This window comes from Artibeus jamaicensis, unplaced genomic scaffold (assembly GCF_021234435.1).
Source record: "Artibeus jamaicensis isolate MK-2021 breed Jamaican fruit bat unplaced genomic scaffold, CSHL_Jam_final scaffold_1283, whole genome shotgun sequence".
In the NCBI taxonomy this organism is placed as follows: Eukaryota; Metazoa; Chordata; class Mammalia; order Chiroptera; family Phyllostomidae; genus Artibeus; species Artibeus jamaicensis.
The window spans coordinates 7,919,632-7,943,492 of record NW_026522028.1 but is presented as its reverse complement, the minus strand read 5'-3'; the positions used below and the strand labels follow the sequence as shown (position 1 = coordinate 7,943,492).

At 36.0% G+C, this 23,861-nt stretch overlaps 1 protein-coding gene across 1 annotated transcript in view; it reads left to right on the top strand.

Annotated features, from left to right (window-relative positions):
• The window catches only part of IL1RAPL1 (interleukin 1 receptor accessory protein like 1), a 1,106,570-nt gene that overhangs the window by 29,374 nt on the left and 1,053,335 nt on the right, over nucleotides 1-23,861 (top strand). The window lies entirely within an intron of this gene.

Here is a 23,861-nt window from a genome sequence, read left to right as displayed (position 1 = left end):
ATTGTTTCTAAGAGAGTACAAGCACCTACCTCTTAGGATACTTTAATCCAAAGATTGTTTTTCTTTGGAATCTTGATATATCTTGTGTATAATATATATTTCTTGTGTATATATATGTTCCAAAGAGCATATGATTTGGAGCAAATGGCTTTATTTCTTCTTGCTGATTACCATTTTTTTCTTTTATGAGGGAATTTTTATTAAATATTTATATTGCAACTAAAAAGATCCTGTAAAATATGTTGCACAATTATTGAGATTTCCCTAAGCCTGTGTCAGCTAACTGGCTAAGGCAAGCACAACAATCCCAGGAAAAACTAAAGTGCAGTTTAAGCCCAACACATATTTTTATATGGTCCAAATATTTGTCATACAAAATAGGAATGCATTGCTGATGGGATGTTCTTAGGTGTAAATGTTTATAAAGCATTTAGGTGTATTAAAAATCCCATGTCATTACACAAATAGTAAATCATCTTTGTAGAAAATTAAAAAGACTTGTATAAGATCAGAATTGACCCCAGAATCCTAGGTTGCAAGGTTCCTTGTTAAGGATAACTAAGGGCCAAAATGAAAGAAACCTATTATTAGGTTTTATATGATCATTTATATGTGTATATGTTCCAAGGAGAACTGCATGCATTCTTTTTTTGTTTTGGCACCTTAATAATTGTTGTGCATTATCATTCAGTAGTTATCATTTACTAAATTTGATTAATATGAAGGGAAAGGATTAGACTGTTTTTAAATTTTACTTCTCAATTTTCTTCCTATGATTGAAGGACTTTAGCTCAATTTTTACCACTGGACTTAACATATAAATAGTAGTGTATGTTGTATATTTAGAAATGAAAAAATATATAATGAAACTAAGGTACTTTATCAGCGAATAGCTTATACTTGATGAATAACTACATACTCAAATTCTATTCATGTGTAATCTCAGTTTAAACATAATAACAAACTATAAAATGTATGAAAATTGTGAAGAAGTTTGGGATTGCATTTTTATTTTGCACCAATGGAAACTTTATTTCCCCATGGAATCCAAGGATTTTTTTCACTGACATATTGTTGATATATCCAGAATTTATTGATGTTGGGAATGATCCTTGGGATAAATTATGCCCTTTTCTTACAATCGAGGAAACCGATGCATGTGGTGATGAAGCGACTTAATGGTATGCAGCTAATGGGTCACAGAGCCTGTATTAGAATCGACTACTACTGTCTAAACATTATTGATATACTGTATCATGTAAGTACCATGCTGAGTTACACCACTCACTGCTTGATCCAGCTGCTTTGTTATGTAAATAGCAACAAAACATGATCTCAAAGGGCTAATAAAAATAGCAAATGTGTGTATTAGTAAGGGTTTCATCAGGAAAGCCGAAGCCACCCTAGGTTTTTGCAAGTTGGAAGAGTTTCAACTCACAGAATGAGAGGACTGTACAGCCATTGGAAGACTGAGACAGAGAGAGCAGGGAAGCTGCTGTTTGAGCTCATGGAATCGGAACATTCGATGGGTGGGAATCCATGGCTGGTTATCTGTGCACCTCAGTGAGTGATTCACAGAAGGGACCACTAAGCAGCCTCCTCAGACTCCATACCTGCCATCTGATTTTGCTGCAACTGATCCTTCTCTTCGACCTCCAAAGAAAGCACGAGGGCCTCTGATGGGCTGAAACAACTCTGGAACATAGAGGGAAAGGGATTCTAGAAAATTTAGTTACAGATTTCCCCTTGTGAATCAGTGAAGAGTGCAAAGGCGCCATGATAATGCTGTGTTGACAACAGGCAGCCCATAATCCAGCGCAGAAAGATGGCACTTAAAGCTGTCAAACACAGAGCGATGTTCAGTAAAGGACTGAAAAAGCCATGTGGCTAAATCCCATGTCCTGTCTTATTTCAAAATTTCAAAAAAAACAAAAACAAAAACAAAAAAAACAAACAGAATTTTAGACTAATTGAGACATTTAACCTGATTAAAAACAATGCAATCGGGAAAGCTTTGGTATTCACTGTAACAGATATGATTAACTCGTGAGCATGGATACATGTAAAAGTGAGCAGAGTTCCATTCTATTTCTTACTGTTTCTGTTCTTAACATTTTGGAATTTTTTAATGAGAAATAGCTATTAAGGAACATTCACAGGTTCTGGGGATAAAGATGTAGCCGCCTTTGAAGAGCTCTTTTTCAGCCTCTTACAGAACCTGGAGTTCTAATACTATTCTCTAAAATTGCAAAGTCCTTTATGTTTGTCAAAGATAGAAGTGTCTCAGAGGACTGATCCCTTCAAAGCAGTGTTACGAATATACACACAATGCTAGATCTGTATGATAAAGCAGTATGTTATAAGATTAGTTATTTTTGACTAATCTTGAGGTAATTTACCTAGGCAAAAATAAACATGTTGTCCTTTGCAAGCAGTATTACCAAGACATTTCTCAGTCTTGCTTTATCTCTAAGCTTCACTGTTCCCCTAGCTGTCGTAGGCCCAGGGAATCTGAAGACAGCACGTTCCATGGGGTTGGAGCCAGAAATTGGGCGAGGTTCAGTGATGGAAGGAGGCATCTTTGACATTCTATCAGTTTGCATGCTTTTGATCAAAAGAAACAGAAAATCCAAATCAAAATGGCTTAACTAGAACAAAAATAAAAAGATTTATTATTTAACCAGTATTCACAAATGTAGGGTAGGCTTTGAGCATGGTTCATATTTTGAGCCAGAAGTTTTGGTTGCATTAGGTCTCCAGCTTTATTCTCTGTGATTGTGTTGGCTCTATTTCCCGCTACTCCCCTCTCCCTGCTCATTTGGTTTATTTTGAGATGATACAGATTCATTTGGAAGATACCAAACTGTGCACAGGCAAAGTTCCATCCAACAGCTCCTTATCAAGCACACCAAAACCCTCCTGTAAAGAAGATTCACCTGCAGTCTCCATTTCCCTAACTGCCTTTGCATTAAATCTTATGTTGTTCTCTGTGTACACATTGATAATGTGCTGTTAACCAGAGGTTAGTAAACGGTAGCCTGTGGGCTGCATCTGGCCCACAGCCTGTTTTGGTGCAGCCTGTGAGCTAACAATCTTTTTTACATGGTTCAAAAAAGATTTTAGTTATTTATTTTTAGATTGAGGGGAAGGGAGGGAGAAAAAGAGGGAGAGAAACATCAATGTGTGGTTGCCTCTCATGCCTTCCCTACTGGGGACCTGGCCCACAACCAAAGCATGTGCCCTGACCGGGAATTGAACTGGCGACCCTTTGGTTCATAGGCTGGCACTCAATCCACTGGGCCATACCAGGCTGGACTGTTTTTTACATTTTTTAAGGGTTATAGAGACAAAAAATATACTTCCCAGACTGTATGTGGCCCACAAATCCTAAAATATTTACCGTCGTGACCTTTATAGCAGAAAGTTGCCAACCACTCTGTAAGATTTCATTCAGATACAAAAATCCCCACATTTCTGTTGTACCTATTGCAGTTCTTTCTGAACAGCACTTGCATCTTTAAACAGTTCTTTCCACCTACTCCCATAGGTCAAGTTTTCCTCTTTTTTTAATTTTTTTTTTGAGGAGGAGGAAATGTTGCCAGGAGAGATTTTATTAATATAGCAAGGAGAAGACTTTCAGGAGAAGGTTGGTACAGAAACACCAGATGAAAATTTGCATTAATTTTAGAGGATCTGAGCATCAAAAGGACTTCAGAGAGCACCTTGTTTGGTTGCATCTTGTTGCGGCAGTGGGAATAGTTGTGGCTGTGTACCACTCCTGCTGGCTCCCCTTGCTTTTCTGATGCTGCATCTTTGACTTCCAGCCAACTTAGCCATATACTCAGTGTTGTGCATGCCAGGACTTCCCCAGACTGCCTTTTTAACCTGGGAGTTTTCTCCATAGTTACTGCTGGAAAGAGTGACCAAGAACTTCCTTAAAGGGATCTTCTCTTTCATTATGTTATATTTTCCTCCTGGTCTTCTAATGCTATGCCTGTGTTCTTCCCCACTGGTTATATTTCTGGAGCCCTAGCTCCATTGAGATGTCATTGGCTGCTTTCTAGGATGACTTGGCGGTGATAAAAAATGTACCAGAAGAGGAATGTAACCTCTTTGATTGTTAACTCAAAGTTTTCCAGTGGCCTGTTTAAGTCCTTAGATTGATTAATTTTCTCAGATCTCATTTTCTTTGATCTTTCATTCCGACTATTAACCAGCTCCACAGTTGTCATCCTTGCTATGATACCTCTGCCTCCAGCTTGCCTTCTGATTGTTCTGGTAGTTTCTTTTTTGGTTTTCCTTGGCTCTAATTCTTCCTTGTACCCATATGGATGGGTAGTCTTAGTCTATTATAGTTTCCTATTTCTGCTTTAACAAATCATTACCAACTTCATGGCTTCAAACAGTACAATTTATTTTTTCTTTGAGGTTAGAAGTTCCACGTAGGTCTTACAGGCTAAAATCAAAGTGTGGGAAGAGCTATGTTTTTTGTGGAAGCCTTAGGAGAGGATCCATGTCCTCATCTAGAGGTGGCCTGTGTGCCTGCCTCAGGTCCCTTCCTCCGTCTTCCAAGTCGGAGGACATCATGCCGTCCTCTGCTTCTGCAACCACTTCTCCTCTTTTCTGACTCAGAACTTCTTGCCTTCCTCTTTTAAGGACCCTTGTGATCCCATTGGGCCCACCAGACTAGTCGAGTATGATTGTCCCATCTCAAGATACATACCTTAGTCATACACGCAAAATCCCTCTCGCCATATAAGGTAAAATTTGGCAGGTGCCTAGAATTGGAACATGGGCATCTTTAGACATCATTATTCTGCCTACCTCTCTTAGGTTACTACCAATGTATCCCAGTTACATTTGGTTTTTCAATATTAGAGGCACCCTCTGATTCTTTAAAAATGTAAATTATCTTCCAAAAGTATGCCTGAATTAATAAAGGTTATTCTCTTGCATCTCAAACTCATTATCAGCAAAACTATTCAAATCAATACTTCATTTTACCTGCACCTCAAATTAAGCTCCTACTGCCTCTTAAATGGACTCCATTTGAAAAGTATCCTGTGACTGCCCTTACCCCACCCCACCCCACTCAGATTTCATTGTCTGGATTGTTAGCATACACTGAAAGTGTAGCCTAAATTACCTTCCTTTGCATCCTTTTTATATAACTGTGTGATATCCTATACTCCTACCACGACCTAGGCAGCTGAAAACACATCCCACCCAGATGTGTACCTCCTAAGGTCCATCCCCATGTTTTATACATGGGAAATACCCAATACTAGCATCACCGTGATCTTATTTAAAACAACAGTATACGGGGCTGCACTGATTTAAGGTGTGTATGGAAGGAATCAGCTGCCAACGAACTATACCTAAATGAATGTTTCCTGCCTGTTTTCATTGGGAAACTTTTTTCTCATCTCAGCAAACATCTCTGACACAGCCTGTGAATTCTTTTTGAAATACCAATCATGGAGAAGTTGGATACATCAAGTAATCCTGGATGTTTGAGGGAATGTGTGTTTTCTTTAGATCTGTTTTAATAACCTCTACATTAACTGAGAAGCACTGTGCCAAGTGTTTTTGTGAAGGACGTGAAGATGTCCGTGCCAAGGTGAAGGTCTTCCAAAAGCTTCTAGGAGGACACGTTCCAGTGTGACTTGTCCAGCTACACCACGGTAGGACTCTATCCGTTAGTACATTTAATACAATATCTGACTGATTCCAGTTCCTTAGCAGTAATAAAAATGCTTTGGTGAGGCCAATGAGAACTTGAAGTATGTTAGAATATTTCTTCTAAAATGTTTTCTACTTGGTATTTATCAGAAATGAAGTTGCCATCTGAAGATATGACTGTTTCTATGCACTGCTCTAAGCTTCTCAGGGGGCATGCTGATCAGGCTCTGCCATTAACGGAGAATACCGTAGCTTGGCAGCTGCCAGAGCTTTCTCTCAAGATGTGTAATAAAGTGGTATCATTATGATGTTTGGAGTATGAGCCAAACATTGGGAAAATGAACTAACCCTAACACTCAAAAATCTATGAGATTTTGGAATATTCCATTTCTTGTGGTGTTGACAGTGATGGGAATATAAATTACTTTCCCCCCAAACTACATAATTACCCATGTCAGTCACTTTTTCTTTTATTGTTTAAGAACAACATTTTACTCTTTACAATTAAGAGGATAAGTTATTATGGTGATGCCATTTCATTTGAAAGCATACAGTGGCATATTTAAGAATTTTGACATTTCAATATATAGCATATATTCAGATAAACCCTTAGCAATTGAAAATGCACTTTTGAATAACCATGCTGGCTTTCTGATAATCATCAGTGAATAAATAACTGATTGTATTAATGTACTATTTTTATTTTGAATGCAATGGCAGTGAGTGAGGTTTATTTGCATTCCTGTAATCCTATGAATGTTTCAAGGATTATTTATTTGTAAATTACTTGAATTGGCAAGACTCTGAATTGAATGACATAGAATTTAATATAGTATGGCATTTAAATTTCAGCTTCTCTGAGTACTGATATTGTATTCCATCATAAAAACACAAAAAACAGAGAATGCTGAGAGAGAATGAGTTTGCACATACATATAGGCACACATCATTAATATTAAACTGTCATCAAAATCATCATTTGAATTTATTGGTTAAAAATTCTATACATGTTTAAGAATGTATAGTGTTTGGAAAGTAAAATTTTATTTGCTTTGTCAGATGCAAAAACTGTTACTTATGATCATTAATTATTAAAGAAAATTTATATCATTTTGGCTATCTATGTAAGGTTCATGTATTTTTTTTAACCTGGAAATATGAGGTTAGTGAATGTAGAGAAACCAAGAATAGCCATTGCTACTAAAATGTGAATTTTTACTTCCATTTTCTCATGTAGTGTAACTTTAAAGGAAATTAATTTATATAAAATTATTTATTGAATTGGTCCTGTAGATCAGTGCTCATCTGTAGATGTACAAAAATCAACAAAATAAAATTATCCACCCTTATTACAAAGCATGTAGAGTGAAAGGGGCTATGGACAAATAAAAGAAATTTTCTCAGGACAAATTCTGTCAAAGGCCATGTGCTTACTGTGGCTACAAAGTTATATCAGAAAAGTACTTAAATTAGATTTCCCTTTTGATAATACATTAATACAAAGGGATACTACACAGCCACGAAAAAGAAGGAAATCTTGGCTTTTGTGATACCATGGCTGGACCTGGTGATTATTATGCTAAGTGAAACAAGCTAGTCAGAGAAAGACAGATATCACATGATCTCATTCATATATGAAATGTAATGAACAAAACAAACTGATGAACAAAATAGAGACAGAGGCATGGATACATGGAAAAGAATGGCATCTATCAGAGGGGAGAGGGAGGGGGGACCAGATGGGACAAGATAAAGGGATTAGTCAAAGAATGTATATGCATAACACAGAGACACAGACAATAGTATGGTGTTGGCCAGAGGAAGGACATGTGAGGGATGGCTGGAGGTGTGCAAAGGGGGGTTGGGGAGACTTGTAATAGTGTCAACAATAAAAATAAAGTTAAAAAAGAAGTACAAATTCCATTTGTGATAAAAAAAAACACTCAGCAAAGTGGGAATAGAGGGAGCATACCTCAACATAATAAAGGCCATATACAAGAAACCTACAGCCAACATCATACTCAACGGGCAAAAACTAAAAGCTTTCCGACTAAGATCAGGAACATGACAAGGTTGTCCACTTTCACCACTTCTGTTTAACATAGTATTAGAAGTCCTAGCCACAGCAGTTAGACAAGACAAAGAAATAAAAGACATCCAAATTGAAATGAAGGAAGCAAAACTGTAATTGTTTGTAGATGACATGATAGACTCCACCAAAAAACTACTCGACCTAATAAGTGATTATGGCAAAACAGCAGGATACAAAGTTAATATTCAGAAATCAAAGGCAATTTTGGACATCAACAATGAAGTATCAGAAACAGAAATCAGGAAAAAACATCCCATTTACTACAGCAACATGGAAAATAAAATATCTAGGAATAACCTTAACCAAGGAGGTAAAAGACCTATACTCAGAAAACTACAGAACACTGAAGAAAGAAATTAAGGAAGACAAATAAATGGAAGCATACACTGTGTGCACAGATTGGAAGAATTAACATCATTACAATGTCCATACAATCCAAAGCAATCTATAAATTTAATGCAATCTCTATTAAAATACCAATGGCATATCTCACAGATATAAAACAAATATTTCAAAATTTATATGGAGCCATAAAAGACCCTAATAGCCTCAACAATTTTGAGAAAGAAGTACAAAATAGGAGGGATCACAATACCAGATATCAAACTATATTATAAAGCCACTGTAATCAAAACAGTCTGATACTGGAATAAGAACAGACATATAGATCAATGGAACAGAATAGAGAGCCCAGAAATAAACCCCTGTCAATATGGTCAATTAGTATTTGACAAAAGGGGCAAGAGCATAAAGTGGAGTAAAAATAGCCTCTTCAATACATGGTGTTGGGAGATCTGGACACATACATACATAAAAGTGAACCTAGACCACTAACTTACACCATACAACCAGAATAAACTCAAGGTGGATAAAAGACTTAAATATAAGTTGTGATACCGTAAAAGTCATAGAGAAAAACATAAGTGGAAAAATGTCAGATATTCCATGCAGCAATGTTTTTGTTGATATATCTTCTAGGGCAAGGGGTATAAAGCAAAGAATAAACAAATGGGACTACATCAAATTAAAAGTTTCTGCATGGTAAAGGAAATATCATCAAAATGAAAAGGCAACCAACTCTATGGGAAAACATATTTGCCAATGATACCTCGGACAAGGGTTTAATCTCCAAAATATATAAAGAACTCACATGACTCCACACCAGGAAGACAAACAATCCTGTTTAAAAAGGAACGAAGAACCTGAAGAGACGTTTCTCCAAGGATGCCATGCAGAGGGCCCATAGACACATGAAAAACTGCTCAACATCACTAGCCATCAGAGAGATGCAAATTAAAACCACAATGAGATACCACTTCACACCAGTCAGAATGGCCGTCATTAACAAATCAACAAACAACAAGTGCTGGCGAGATTGCGGAGAAAGGGAACCGTAATGCACTGTTGGCAGGAATGCAGACTGGTGCAGCCACTGTTGCAAACAGTATGTAATTTCTTCAGAGAAGAAAATCGGAACTGCTTTTTGATCCAGTGATCCCACTGTTGGGCTCCTACCCTAAGAACCCTGGAACACCAATTCAAAAGAACCTATGCAGGCCTGTGTTCATAGCAGCGCAATTCACAATAGCCAAGTGCTAGAAGCAACCTAAGTGTGCCCATCATCAGTAAATGAGTGGGTCAAGAAACTGTGGTGCATTTACACAATGGAATACTACACAGCAGAAAGAAAGAAGGAGCTCCTACCCTTCGTGACAGCATGGATGGAACTAGAGAGCTAAGTGAGATAAGCCAGGTGGTGAAAGACAAATATCATGTGATCTCACCTGTAAGTGGAACCTAATGAAGAAAACAAACAAACGAGCAAAATAGAGGTAACGACATGGAAATAAAAAACCAAACTGACAATAACCAGGCGGAGGTGAAGGGAAATAAGAGGAAAAAGAAGGGAAAGGGTCTAGTCAAGGAACAAGTATAAAGGACCTATGGACAGGGACAACGGTGTGGGAATGGATTGTGGGAGCAGGAGTGTGGGTGGGGCAGGAAAGCTCATCAGAGGAAAAATTAGAACAACTGTAATTGAACGACAATAAAAAATAAAAAATAAAAATGAAGTTAGAGTGTTTGCTATTTAATAATCACTGGCTTTATGTAAGATAGGTGTTGCGCAAAATACATGTGAAGATCTTTAACCTGCAGAACATTATGTTGAAATATAGTATAATGTGTATGTTACTGATAATATAATTTGTATATAAGCACTGTACATGAAACATTACATTGCACCTTATTGACTAATATGGATGGGAAGATTACATCCTGTTAAAATTTTGGCATTAGCCCCGGCTGGTGTAGCTCAGTGGATTGAGCGCAGGCCTGTGAACCAAGGGATTGCGGTTTGATTCACGGCACATGCCTGGGTTGCAGGCCAGTTCCTAGCGGGGGACCCATGAGAGGCAACTGTACATTGATATTTCTCTCCCTCTCTCCTTCTATTCCCCTCTAAAGATAAATAAATAAAAAATCTTTAAAAATTTTTGGCATTAGCAGGACTGATTGATCAAGTCTTGGGGCCAAATTCCTCAGAAGATAACAGCTGGTTCTGTAACCCTCTTTCAGTACCAGTAATACTCTTGCCCCAGATATTATATAGCTATTGTAGGCTTGGATAGTTTAGCCCCATTAGTAGTAGAGACAAGTTTACCTTCACTATAATAGTAGAGCAGTGGGGGTAGGGAGAGAGAGCTGGGGTATTTTCCATGGCAAGTTTCTTTGCATATTCAGCTGGTTGGAGAAGCAGCCCCATTATAAGAAACAAGTCTGTGGTCCTAAATTGTTTGAGATTATTAATTATCTGTGTAAATGTTGGAGAAGAGCAGTATGGGTAATTAATTTGAATGTGTTTGAACATAGGCAGTTTTCATATTGGCTGTTGAAGTTGCTATTTGTGCAAAATAAAAAAAAACACTAATTAGGAAGCTTTCTAAGAATATTTTTACATACACTATATTTTCATGCTCAGTAGAAATGTATTTGGAGTATAAATATTTTATTTAGCTACATATTTTAATTTAAATAACTCTCACTTCTTAAATTCCTAAATATTTATTTTATCTAAAAACCTGAAGTAATCTCATTTTTTAACTAGGTTTATAAGCTAAAAGCCTGACAGGTATATATAGGAAAATATGTTGGCTTTTTATTCATTAGTCTAATCAAGATGATAGTGGACTAAGTTGAGTGTTCACTCATTATGAAATACCTCAGGTGGGAGCAAATATAGAATATTTACAAGTAACACATTTAATGTGAAAGAAGGGATTTTGATGGAGCCTATAAAAGCTTTCTTCTGACTTGATTCCCTTTATTTCTCATTCATGTAAAGAATCCCCTAGTGTCCTGATCTTTTCTTCTGAAATTTGAACAATTAAATTTTACCTTCACTACGATAGCTTTGAAAAGGATTTATATTATGTGGTAGCTATTTGTACATTTAATTAATTTTTCCTGTCAGCTGTATTGAAAATTTTTATTCATTTATTAATACTTGCAGCAAAGATGAAGTTAGAGAAGTAATTAAGATGTGGTTGTGTGGCGCTCCTACAAATATTGAATGTCATTAACATTTTAGTATCTTTTCTGTTAGCTTAATTAAGAGGCGAATTATTTTAAGCAACAGTTGTGTTTTAGCAATTCCAAAAGTTTAATTTACCTGTAAAATTCATTTTTCTCTTCATTAGTGCCTCACATTGTTTTCTGTAATAACACCTTTATATGTACAACTTGTTTCTCTTTGACACTGTAATTTTGCAAGGAGCCTGGTAGTTTCCAGTTGTTTTTATGTCTTCACCAGGTCATTCATCTATTTTGATGTGTAACTAGATTTTAGAATGGTTTATTCATTTACTGATACTAATCATTTTGCTACTTTTTGGGTTGTATTCTGGTGTCATTTTTCTAAATTGAGACATTCACTTAGAATTAGTCCTTGTAGACCACCTGGCAATGAGCTCACACAGGAAGATCTGTCCATGTCATCATTTTGTGTAGGAAAATTAAATGTGAACTAGCCCCTTTAGAAAGATCCTAGGCCCTGGCTGGTGTAGCTCAGTGGATTGAGCGTGGGTTTGGACCAGAGGGTCATGGTTTGATTCCCAGTCAGGGCACATGCCTGGGTTGCAGACCAATTCCGAGTAGGGGACACATGAGGGGCAGCCATACGTTGATATTTCTCTCCCTCTCTCCTTCCCTTCCCCTCTAAGATAAATTCTAAAAATAAAGATCTTAGTATGTGTAACATCAGTCTGTATAAACAGTGACTTGCATCACAGTGAAAAATCTTAACACTATTTTCTGTTAATGAATACTTCTTTTAGACATAAAAGAAGTATTCATTAACAGAAATTTTTAGTGTGAAATTTTTAGTAATTTTTAGTCATTTTTAGTGTAATGCTTTTCCAACATTATAAAATCATTTAGAATATGAGAAGCTTCTTTCCATGTGCTTATTGGTCAGTTGTACACCCTTTTTCCTGAAGAAATATGTTCTGAAGTAGTGTCTTTTGAATTCCTTTCCCATGTTTTAATTGGGTTGCCTGGAAAAGGTTTTTTCTATATCCTAGGTAGAAGTCCTTAATAAAAAATCTGTTTTGCAAATATGTTTCTCAATCTGTGGGGTGCCTTTTTACTCACTTTTTTGATGGTGTCCTTTGAAGAACATAAGGGTTTAAGTTTGATGATACCCTGCTTTATCTATTTTTTCTTTTGTTGCTTACACTTTTTATCTGACATGTAAAAAATTATTTCTTAACCCAATGCAGTTAAGATTTATAGTCACTTTTTCCTATGAGTTTTATAGTTTTACCTTTTGCATTTATGTCTTTGATCCATTTGTGGTTAAGTTTTGCATGTGATGTGTGGACATCCAGTCATCCCTGGACAATTTGTTGAAAAGACTGTTCTTTCCCTCATTATATTATCCTTATTAAAAATCAGTTTATTGTGAATCTGAGGGTTTATTTTGTACTTTCGACTTTATTCCATTGATTTGAATGTCTAGTCTTATGCCAGTACCACACTCTCTCAATTACTATAGCTTTCCATTAAGTTTTAAAATTGGGTAGTGAGTCCTCCAATTTTGTTCTTTTAAAGATCGTTTTCTCCCTTATTGTTTCTTGCATTTTCATATAAATTTTAGGTGTAGATTAAGCTGTTTTTTTATAGGGATTGCTTTGAATTTGTAGGTTTACTCAAGAGGTATTTTTATCTTGATGACATTAAATCTTTTGCTCTGTGGACATGGGATATCTTTCCATTTATTTAGATCCTCTTTAATTTCTTTCAACATTATTTTGTAGTTTTCAGTATACACATATTGAATTCTTTTCTAAACTTCATTCCTAAGTATTTTACTATTTTTGATGGTATTGTAAATGGAATTGTTTTCCATATTTTATGGTTAGATTGTTCATTACAATTGTATAGAATTCAGATTGCTTCTTGTATTTTGATCTTGAATCCTGTATCCTTGTCAAATCTATTTTTTTAATTAAAATATTTTATTTATTTATTTTTTAGAGAGAAGGAGAAGGGAAGGAGAAAGTGTGGGAGAGAAACATCAATGTGTGGTTGCCTCTCATACGTCCCCTACTGGGGACCTGGCCTGCAACCCAGGCATGTGCCCAGACTGGGAATCGAACCAGCGACCCTTTGCTTCACAGGCCCATGCTCAGTCCACTGAGCTATACCAGCCAGGGCCCAAATCTATTATTTTTAATAGTGTTTTTCTGTGTGTGAAGACACCTTAAAATTTTCTTTTTATGAAATAATGTCATCTGCAAATAATGTTAGTTTTATTTTTTCATTTCCATTTTGAATATCCTTTACTTCATTTTTTTTTGCCTAATTTCTTTAGCTACAATCAGTGTTTCAGTGTTGAATAGAAATGGCAAGAGTGTAAATTCTTGTCCAATTTCTGATTAAGGCAAGAACATCTAGTCTTTACCATTTAATATAATGTTAACTCAGGGCTTTTTGTCAATGCCTTTTATTGGGTTTAATTAATTAGTACCATTTTTGTTCCTAAATTATTGGAATTTTTATCATGAAGGGTATAGGATTTAAATATTTTTTTATCAATTGACATGGTCATATAACTTTGGTCCTTTATGACTATGGTTTGTTACGTTGACTGATTTTTGGATATTAATATAGCCTTGATTTCCCAGAATATATGCCAGCTGTTGGAATATAAATTTTTTATATACTGCTGGGTTTTATTTTTTATTATTTTCTTGAGAATGTTTACAAGTGATATTTGTATATTTATAAGTGATATTATTCAGTAGTTTTTATTTATTGAGATGTCTGTTAGGTTTTGGTATTTAGCATAATCATGGTATCAGAATGAGGTGCAAAGTGTTTCATTGTTTTCTGTTTTTTGGAAGAGTTAGTGAAGGATTGGTATTAAGTTTTTATTAAATATATGGTAGGCTTAAACAATGAAGCATGTGGACCTAATGTCTTCCTTGTGGAAAGTATTGCATTATTAATTCAATGTCTTCATTTGTTATAAGTAATTTCAATTTTCTATTTTTCTTGAGTCATTGTATTTTGTATCATATTAGGAATTTGAACATTTTAATTATTTCCCATCGTTACTGTATATGTTGGAATATCTTCTTAGTGGTTGACATATATATTACAGTTAACACTGAAACAGTCCTCTTGCATTAATATCAACTTATTTTAATTATCTACAGAACTTTGCTTTGATATAGGTGTTTTCTCCTCCACTGTTTGTGCTATATTGTTATACAAATTACTTCTTTACACCCTATGAGCCCATAAACACAGTTTCATAATTATTGCTTTCTGCAGTTTTCTTTGAAATGAGATAGGGGAAGAAAAGTGGTACAAGCAGAAATACATTTAAATTGTCCATTGTATTTAGCTGTGTAGTTCCCTTTAGTGGCTGTCTTTAATTCTTAAGATGGGTTTGAGTTGCTACTGTCTGGTGTTCTTCTATTTTAGCCCAAAAAACAAACTTCTTGTATTTCTTATTGTGAAGATCTGCTAGTAACAAGTCTTTCAGTTTTTGCTTATCTGGGACTGCCTTAATTTGTCCTTGAGTTTTGAAGAATTGTTTCACTGGAATTCTTGGTTGACTTCCTTTTACTTTCAACTCTTCAAATATTTCATCTCACTGCCTTCTGGCCACTGATTTCTGATGAAAAGTCAGCTGTTAATTTCATTAAAACTCCTGTGTACGTGATAGTTGTTTTTCAGTTTCTACTTTCAAAACTCCATCTTTTTTTTTCTTTTTTTTTTTAAAGATTTTATTTATTTATCTTTAGAGGGGAAAGGAAGGAGAGAGGGAGAGAACTGGCCTGCAACCCAGGCATATGCCCTGACTGGGAATCGAACCGTGGTTGCTTGGTTCCCAGGCCCGCGCTCAATCCACTGAGCTACACCAGCCAGGGCCTTCTTTTTTTAATTTTATTTAGTTACTTTTCAAGTACATTTTTTTTTATCTATTTCTCCCATCCCACCCCACCCCCCCCGCCCGGTCTCCCCCCTCCCTCCCATCCCCCCCCCAGTCCTCATCTCTGTGTCTTTCATACTTGTTCCTCAAAATCCCTCCCCCTTTTTCCCCTTAAGTTCCCTTCCCTCTCCCCTCTGGTCGCTGCCCACTTGTTCTCTATTTCAGCGTCTTTGTTTTTATTCTGTTTGCTTGTTTGTTTTATTCTTTAGCTTCCTGTCAAAGGTGAGATCATATGGTATTTGTCCTTCAATGCCTGGCCTATTTCACTCAGCATAATGCTTTCCAGTTCCATCCATGTTGTTGCAAAAGGTAGTAGCTCCTTCTTTCTCTCTGCTGCATAGAATTCCATGGTGTATATGTACCACAATTTTTTGATCCCTTCATTTACTGATGGGCACCTAGGTTGCTTCCAACTCTTGGCTATTGTAAATTGTGCTGCTATGAACATTGTGGTGCATAGGTTCTTTGAAATTGATGTTTTAGGATTCTTGGGGTATAATCCTAGCAGTGGAATTGCTGGGTCAAAAGGCAGGTCAATTTTTATTTTTCTGAGAAAATTCCATACTGTTTTCCATAATGGTTCTTACTCTTTGCATTTTGGCAGTTTTACTAACATGTGCCTAAATATGAATATCTTTGGGTTTATTATCATTGGAACTTATTGAAATAATTCGTTCATGGATGAATGTGTTTCATCAATTTTGGAAGCTTTCAGCAAAAGGATCTGTTTGGTCCGGTAGTGGTTGCACAAAATTTTTATAAATTGCCTTGAAACATGAAGTCTCTCTGTTTTCTCAGGGGTTCTCTGCACATGTGTTTAAAACACCTTCAGCATTTTGTCATTTGACAAGTCTGCATTAGCCTACACATTCTGCTTGTGCTGGAAGTCAAGGTCAGTCAGAGGTAAAAAAAATTAGGTCTATCCCAGGTTTTTTCTAGGCTTCACATGCACGTGGGTTACTAATTCCCTAGAATTATGCCATAGCTTTTCAAAGGTGCCTATGGCTATTTTATCTCCCACATTTTTCATTTAACTGTTTTGGCTCCTTCTTGTTTGTTCTATGTTGTTTTATCACCCCAGGAAGCTGAAATGTTAAGCAGTTGCTGATGATTATTTTTGAAAAAAAAATATTTAGCAAGTTATGAGGCAGGTTAGATAAAGAGAAGTTCATGAATGGGGCTTTTTAAAGAAGCTGTAAGACAGATTTCAAATAGTGATAGTCTAGTCTTGAGATGGAGCTTTGTGGGGAATTCCAAAGCCTGACACCTTCATTGCCTGAAAGACTACTTTTTTTCCCCCAAGGGTTACACAGAGCTGGTAGGAAGGGAGGGATAGAGAAAGTTAAAATGTCATAAAGCTCACTGTTCTAATTGAGACTCAGTCTTTTTTCTTGAATAAACATTCTTCAGATTATTGCCAGTTTTTGGTTAATTTTGAGAGGCCTGAAAAAGTTGATTTTGACAGTTTTCCCCAATGTTCACTTTATATTTGTGGAGGAATGAGTTTGCAGAGGGCGATATTTCTCCACTCTGGAGATATTTCTCTTATGCATACATTTATTTCTTTATGATTCAGTAGTTTGAACATTTTCTATCACTTTATACTTAATTTAAAAAATCGTATTAATGCTTTCAGTTTAAAAAATAATTCCATCCTGGCTTGTGTAGCTAAGTGGATTGAGTGTGGGTTGCAAACCAAAGGGTCGCAGGTTTGGTTCCCAGTCAGGGCACATGCCTGGGTTGTGGGCCAGTTCCCAGTGGGGGTGCATAAAAGGCAACCACACATTGATGTTTCTCTCTCTCTTTTTCCTTTCCCCCCCTCTAAAAATAAAATCTTAAAAATAAATAAACAAATAAAAATAAGAATAATTCCAATACATGAGGGTATATTTGACATACTTTTAAAAGTTTAGGACATAATTTTTAAGACCTACATTTGCTGTTTTTCTTCCTACTACTTATTACATTTTAACATAGACTTGCAATTCATCTAAATGCTCTTTTCAGAATCCTGTTCATATACTTATTAATTTGGTCATGAACACCTTTTTCTTTCCAAAATTAAATATTTGTTGTCATTTAATAAAAATTAACTAGAAATAGAAGATCTGAAAAACATTTTTTAAGTTCTGCACTGGAGAAAAGTCTAAATCAGAAATATGTTGAAAAGCAGAGTTTTATGACAGTAAACTACAGTAAATTACCTTTATTTAGAAAACAGATAACCTGATTTATTTTTCTACACTCTATTTTAGAGAATTAAAATCAATGAAAGCCTTATAATTTTTCTCGTATTCAAAATAACTTCCAGCATGAGCTTTTAGATCAATACCAATTCAACCCAGTGTAAACCCCTACATTTGCTATATTTTAAGATGCTATTGAGTTTTTTCACAATATCCACAGTATGTTTAAAAAGTTACAGATTTAAATGAATTGGGTTTATCTACGATGTATAACTTAATAATATTCACTTAACAACTTAATAATAATTCATTGTAAGCAATTAATGGAGAAATAGTGACTACTTAAAATCTATTCTTGACCTTTATATATTATATTATAATAAAATGAAGGAAATTTTGTATTTGTGGGTTTAAATATTAATTTATAATTTTAAAATATATTATATTAATATTATGTTGGTGTTTTGGGGTAAATGCAAAAGTTAATGCAATAATAACTTTTCAAATTCTTATATTTAGATGAGATTTTCTTCTTATGAAATGTAGATCTAAAATGAATGGTTTATTTAGTTTTACCACATCTGTAACTCACATCCTAATCAAGAGATTACATTTCTGTCACTTCACATCTTTCCCTCATTATTTCTTACATACCAAAGGTAACCCACATTTTAATGTATGTTTCTATCAATTAATTTTGACTGTTATTGAACTTCACATACATAGAATTAGGTAATCCTGTGTGTCTGGCTTCTTTTGGTCAGTGCAGTGGTTTTGAAATTCATCTATGTTGCTGTATATGTCAGTAAATCATTTTTATTATTTTATTTATTGGGTTCTTCTACATAAACACATAGATATTTTAATTCTTTCTCTTGGAAAGAAAATTTGGGCAAGGTTGTTTCATGTTTGGCTTTATTATAAAGAAAGTCCTGGCCATGATTTTTCATGAGGGGCATAAAATAGAACATAATACATACTCACAATTTGTAAAAAACTTGTTACACGTGTGTGTATTGTGTATTTAAAATATACACAAATGCATGTGGTGCTACACATATAATAAGAATAACGCTTATAATAATCTCAGTTAACATTGTTTGTTCTTTTACTAGGTCATTTCCTAAGTACTGTACATGTTTTTTTCTCACCTATTCTTTTCAAGTGTACAAGTAGGGAAATGGTGATATTTCTGATGAGTAAACTACAAATTTTGGAGGATAAGCAATTTGCTTAATTGGTCACACACCTAGTGAGTGGTCAAGTGGGTATTTGCATTCTAGTTCTTGCGTTGTCAAACCTTGTACTATGGCTGCTGCTTCCTAGTAGTTATATTCCTGGAACTCTGCTATATGCCTAACACCAGTAGGATGTACACACACACACACACACACACACACATACCTGTACTGCACTATAGACAGACAATCTATGTGAAGATTAGCTGAATGCATCATGTAGAGGTCACATTCTCCTCAGAAGATTATATGAGGCAGAGGCCACAAACTGTTAAAAGGCAGAAGTCAGTCAGCAGATATGCAGTGTTTAGCCTCCGAAGTGTTTAGAATTTATATTTTGTTTGTTGCCAACATGAACAAATAAGAATGTCACACACTGAGTTCTAGACTTCCAGTGTTTTCCATGAACTCATGAGGCCTGAAAACCTTGCCCACCGCAGTGATCTTGAGCTGACCCTTCAGCTACCTCCCTCAGGCCTGCTGCTGGCCCTGATGCCTTATTTCTGCTTCCCCCAGAGAGGCATGTGAGTTTGACGTAACAGTTCGAGAAAACAGCTTTAAGCTTTCCTTTGAAGGATCCTAACGACCTCTTCCAGGCTGAGGGAGGAAACAGTACAACTGAAAAAGCCCAAGGAATGGGAATCAGGAGGGAATAATCTGCATCCGCCAAAGACCAGGATGGAGAGGAGGACTATGCCAGACTGAGGTGTGGCCTCAGGATTTTACGAAGCCTTGTGTGTTTCAATGCTTTTATAGAGGAATGCAAAATCAGAAGTTTATGTTTCAATAGGCAGAGCATAGCCTAAAATGGCTAACTGCAGAAAATGCCCTTCAAATGTGGTCATTTGAACTGAACATGAAGTTGAAACACCGGACTGCCACTTTTGCACGTTAAAAGGAATGCGCTATCAACAAGTATGTCCAGCTTGACCTTAAAAGTTTGCCCAGTAGAGCTTCACTTTAAATGAATAACGTATTTAATATATTATTTGTATTGTAAAGTTCATTTGTGTTTTCTGAACCAGAACAAGGACACCAGTACAAATAGGTACTTTAATACCTCCTCAGTTGTTGTTTTCTCTGTTTAATCTTTCAAACATGTTTTATATTTATTTTTGATGTGTTGAATTTCTATAATATATATCAGAATATTTATTGAAGATATTGAGATAACATTTTTGTATGTTAGGTTGAAACCATTTGAGTTATATAAACAAATAATAGAGTTAACCAAAAATAGAAGATTCTCTATGAAGTGTTGATCTAAAAAGACAAATTATGTGGATGAACATACGTAAGCTTCAGAGAGCTTTTCTTGTACTAGGCATTTAGCTGTCTTGCAACTGTTAATCAGCACAGGCCTGAAAACAGCTGCTATCAGATTAATTAGAGGGAATCCAGGAAATAATTCAAGTGAATGTAGCATTCATGTAAGTGTGTTGCAGGCAATTAAGAGTAACTATAGTCATTACTGAGACTTCCAGGAAGTATGCCAAAGGGCTCTAAAGTTATAAAATGCCTTCCCAGTTATATATATATATATATATATATATATATATATATATATATCACATATATATCACATATATAAATACAAAAATAGAAATTAAAAATAAATAAAATTGAAATGATTTGCTTGAATTATGGGGTATTAACTCATTTTTTTTATGATGATGGGCTAAAAAGAAAAAAGGCTATTTAAAGTGATTTAGAAAGAAAAGAATGTATTTGATGGTGCCATGCAAAGTCTTGCAATCTAATGGATGAATTAGGTTTCGTTCTTAGATTATTAACTTTCATAGTTAATGCAGATCTTCAAATAAAGGAAGCTAATGTTTCACCAAGGGCACCTATCTGTAAGGAAAAAAAGAATAGAGAAAATTTCATCATAAGCGATTAAACCCTTAAGAACCTTTATACTTTCTACCTACCATCTATGCTACTTATTTTCTGTACCTTCTCCCCCCTTCTCCTCCTCCCAATCCTCTGTTGCTAACCCTCCATGAGATCTTCATTTCTATGGTTCCGCTCCTGATTTAGCTGTCCTCTTAGTTTGCTTTTGTTTTAGGTGTGGTTGTTAATAACTGTGAGTTTGCTGTCCTTTCACTGTTCATCTTTTTTATCTTCTTTTTCTTAGATAAGTCCCTTTAACATTTCATATAATAAGGGCTTGGTGATGATGAACTCCTTGAATATGATCTTATCTGAGAAGCACTTTATCTTTCCTTCCATTCTAAATGAAGGCTTTGCTGGATAGAGCAATCTTGGTTGCAGGTCTTTGGATTTCATGACTTGGAATACTTCTTTCCAGCCCCTCTGCCTGTAATGTCTCTTTTGAGAAATTCTCTGACAGTCTGATGGGAACTTCTTTGTAGGTGATAGATAGGGGGGAGGGCAAGAAGAGTATGGGAAATATAGAAGCTAAAGAACTTGAGACATGTGGTCATAAACTAAAGGGGGGAATGGTGGGGGAAGGGGGTGCAGGGTGGAGGGGAATAAAGGGGGGAATAGAACAACTGTAATGGCATAATCAATAAAATCAAATAAAATTAAAAATATATATATTTTAAATTTAAAAAAGAAACGTTATACTTCTCACATGACGCACTTTCCATACCTGGTCACTGTGATTGCCAGCAGTGTCCTCACTGCCACCATCACTGTCACCCTCAGTTGTTATTGCTGTCACGACTCCAGTACTGTTTGTGTGACATCTCATCTCATTGTCCCTTTACTTAGGTCTCCTGACTGCTTTACTAATTGATGGTATCTTATCGAAAACTTTCCAATGGGAAAATTCTCTCTGTTTTAATTTAAATTTATTGTATTATTGTTCACATGCAGTCATCCCCATTTCCCTTCTCTTTAACCAGTTTTTCCCATGACTGGCTCCTTGCAGTAGTGCTGGAGGAAAGGAGACAGAGCAAAAGGGAGACGGATGGGGGTGGGAATTTAGGTTTAAAAGCTTAGGTAATAATTCTTTCTTATTTAATGGCACTGCAGACTGAACTCAGAGAGGTTAATTTATTTATGAGAATGGAAATTTTGTGTCTGACTACATCTTATTGTGCATTACTGTGCTTTAATGCTACTTCTACATTTCTTCTTAAGCATGAGCTGAAAGACAAGATGCTTAACACTCTCCATTTTCAAAGTCCTGGCCACATGTTTTCAAAAGGGGCATAAAGTGGGAACAAATGGCCTCCTTATCAATCTGTAAACAATTTTTATGAGTGTTTCAGGAACATATGTCTGTTTTAAAGCAAGCAAAATAGGACCAGAGACATTGAAATAAAGAACAAAATGAGAATCACCAGAGGGGAGGGGCAGGGGGATAACAAGGAAAGAAGGGGAAGGGTCATCAAGGAAAATGTATAAAGGACCCATGGACAAAGCAGAAGGGGAGATTGAATGTGAGAGGTGCAAGTGGGTAAGAAGGGGGAGAATAATGTGGGGAAATGGGGACCACTGTAATTGAGCAATAATAAAAAGAGTAATTTTATAAACATAGAGAAAAAGAAAGCAAACTCTAGATTGGGAGCAGTTGAAATGATTGATGAGCGTGTTACAGATGGGAAATGCTATTCTTGTGTCCTCATGGCCTGCCCCTCAAAGGTTATAGGGGAGTGAGGTGATAGTTCCCAATGGCAGCAGGAGAGGCCTGATGGATCGTAAGAGACTGTTCTCTCACAGGGTGCTACCACCATTAATGGAAAATGCACGCCATGTTTCTCTTTGAGACTTGTTTGATTACTAGGCCTTTGGTTTACCAAGTGTCCATTTTAACCTCAATTTGATCCTTCTTTCCTTATCTCCTGCTCTAGCACACATGCTCATCACCCTTCCCCTTTCTCTCAAACACTAAGACCACACGCCACCCTTTCTTGTGGTCCCATCTGTGGCTTCTTGCAAACTCTGCTATTCTCTTTGATTCCGTTTCAGTCCCCTTTCACTAATGAAGCATTTACACACTACCATGGCTGTCTCAACCATACATTTTCTGAGGTGGTGTTGTCTCCAGCAAATCACCAGCTATAGATTGTGTATCCTCAGGTATTCATAGATTTCTGTAGTTAGTTCTATTTCACCACCAAAAACAAATGGTCTGGAATCAGTCTAGGAAGAATTAGTTATTTCCATGCAATTAGTTACTGTGTGAAAAGAAGATAAAAGTATTGTAAGGACCCCTGCCTGGCTGGTATGGCACAGTGGATTGAGTGCCGGCCTGAGAACCAAAAGGTCACCAGTTCAATTCCCAGTTAGGGCACATGCCCAGGTTGCAGGCCAGGTTCCCAGTTGGGGGCATGCAAGAGGCCACCACACACATGCAAGAAGCAACCACACATTGATGTTTCTCTCCCTGTCTTTCTCCCTCCCTTCCCTCTCTCTAAAAATAAATAAATAAAATCTTTTTAAAAATAAAAATGCATTTTTAGGTAGATATATCACAGAACTGCAGTTTAAAAAATATAGAACTGATTTTAGAATCAATCTAATATAATATACACTTGTCAATGGAGAGTTCTAGAAACCAAGGTCCAGAGGGTTCGCACATCTGGTAAGTAATGCAGTATATATATATTTTTTGACAAGATGTACTAGAAATTTGTTCTGGTGATTCCCTATGCAGAATACTTTCCACAGTACTGCACAGAGTGTAATCATGGGTTATCATATTTGAACAACTTGAACAAAGTTGAGAAATCAGATTTTGACAGACAGAAATAATTACAGGCAAAAAGGGTGAATGTTTCCCAAATAAGAACTAGACAAAATAAAAAGGTGCAGAGAAGAGAAATGAATGTTGTCTTTTCTTAGGGCAGATCAGATGGTTCCGTGTGCAATGGCTGGGTGAAAGGGCCTTGATAAAGGAAATAAAGAGGAATGCTTTTTTGGTAAAGCAGTGAAAAACAACAATGAAACTGACCCCGATTTTGTCGAGTTCTTTTTGTTATTATTAGTGTGACCTGGATAGGACACGCTAATAATAACAAGGACAGTGAGAAATTACTCCTCCTTGGAAAAAAAGTTTTTCTTGTAAACAATTGCTACAGTTGTCATTAGTGCTCAATAATATGTATGTAAGCTTCAAATTAATACATATGTATTACTTATAGAGTGGAATAAATGTTCAATTCTACTCAAGTTTATTCGGAGAATTC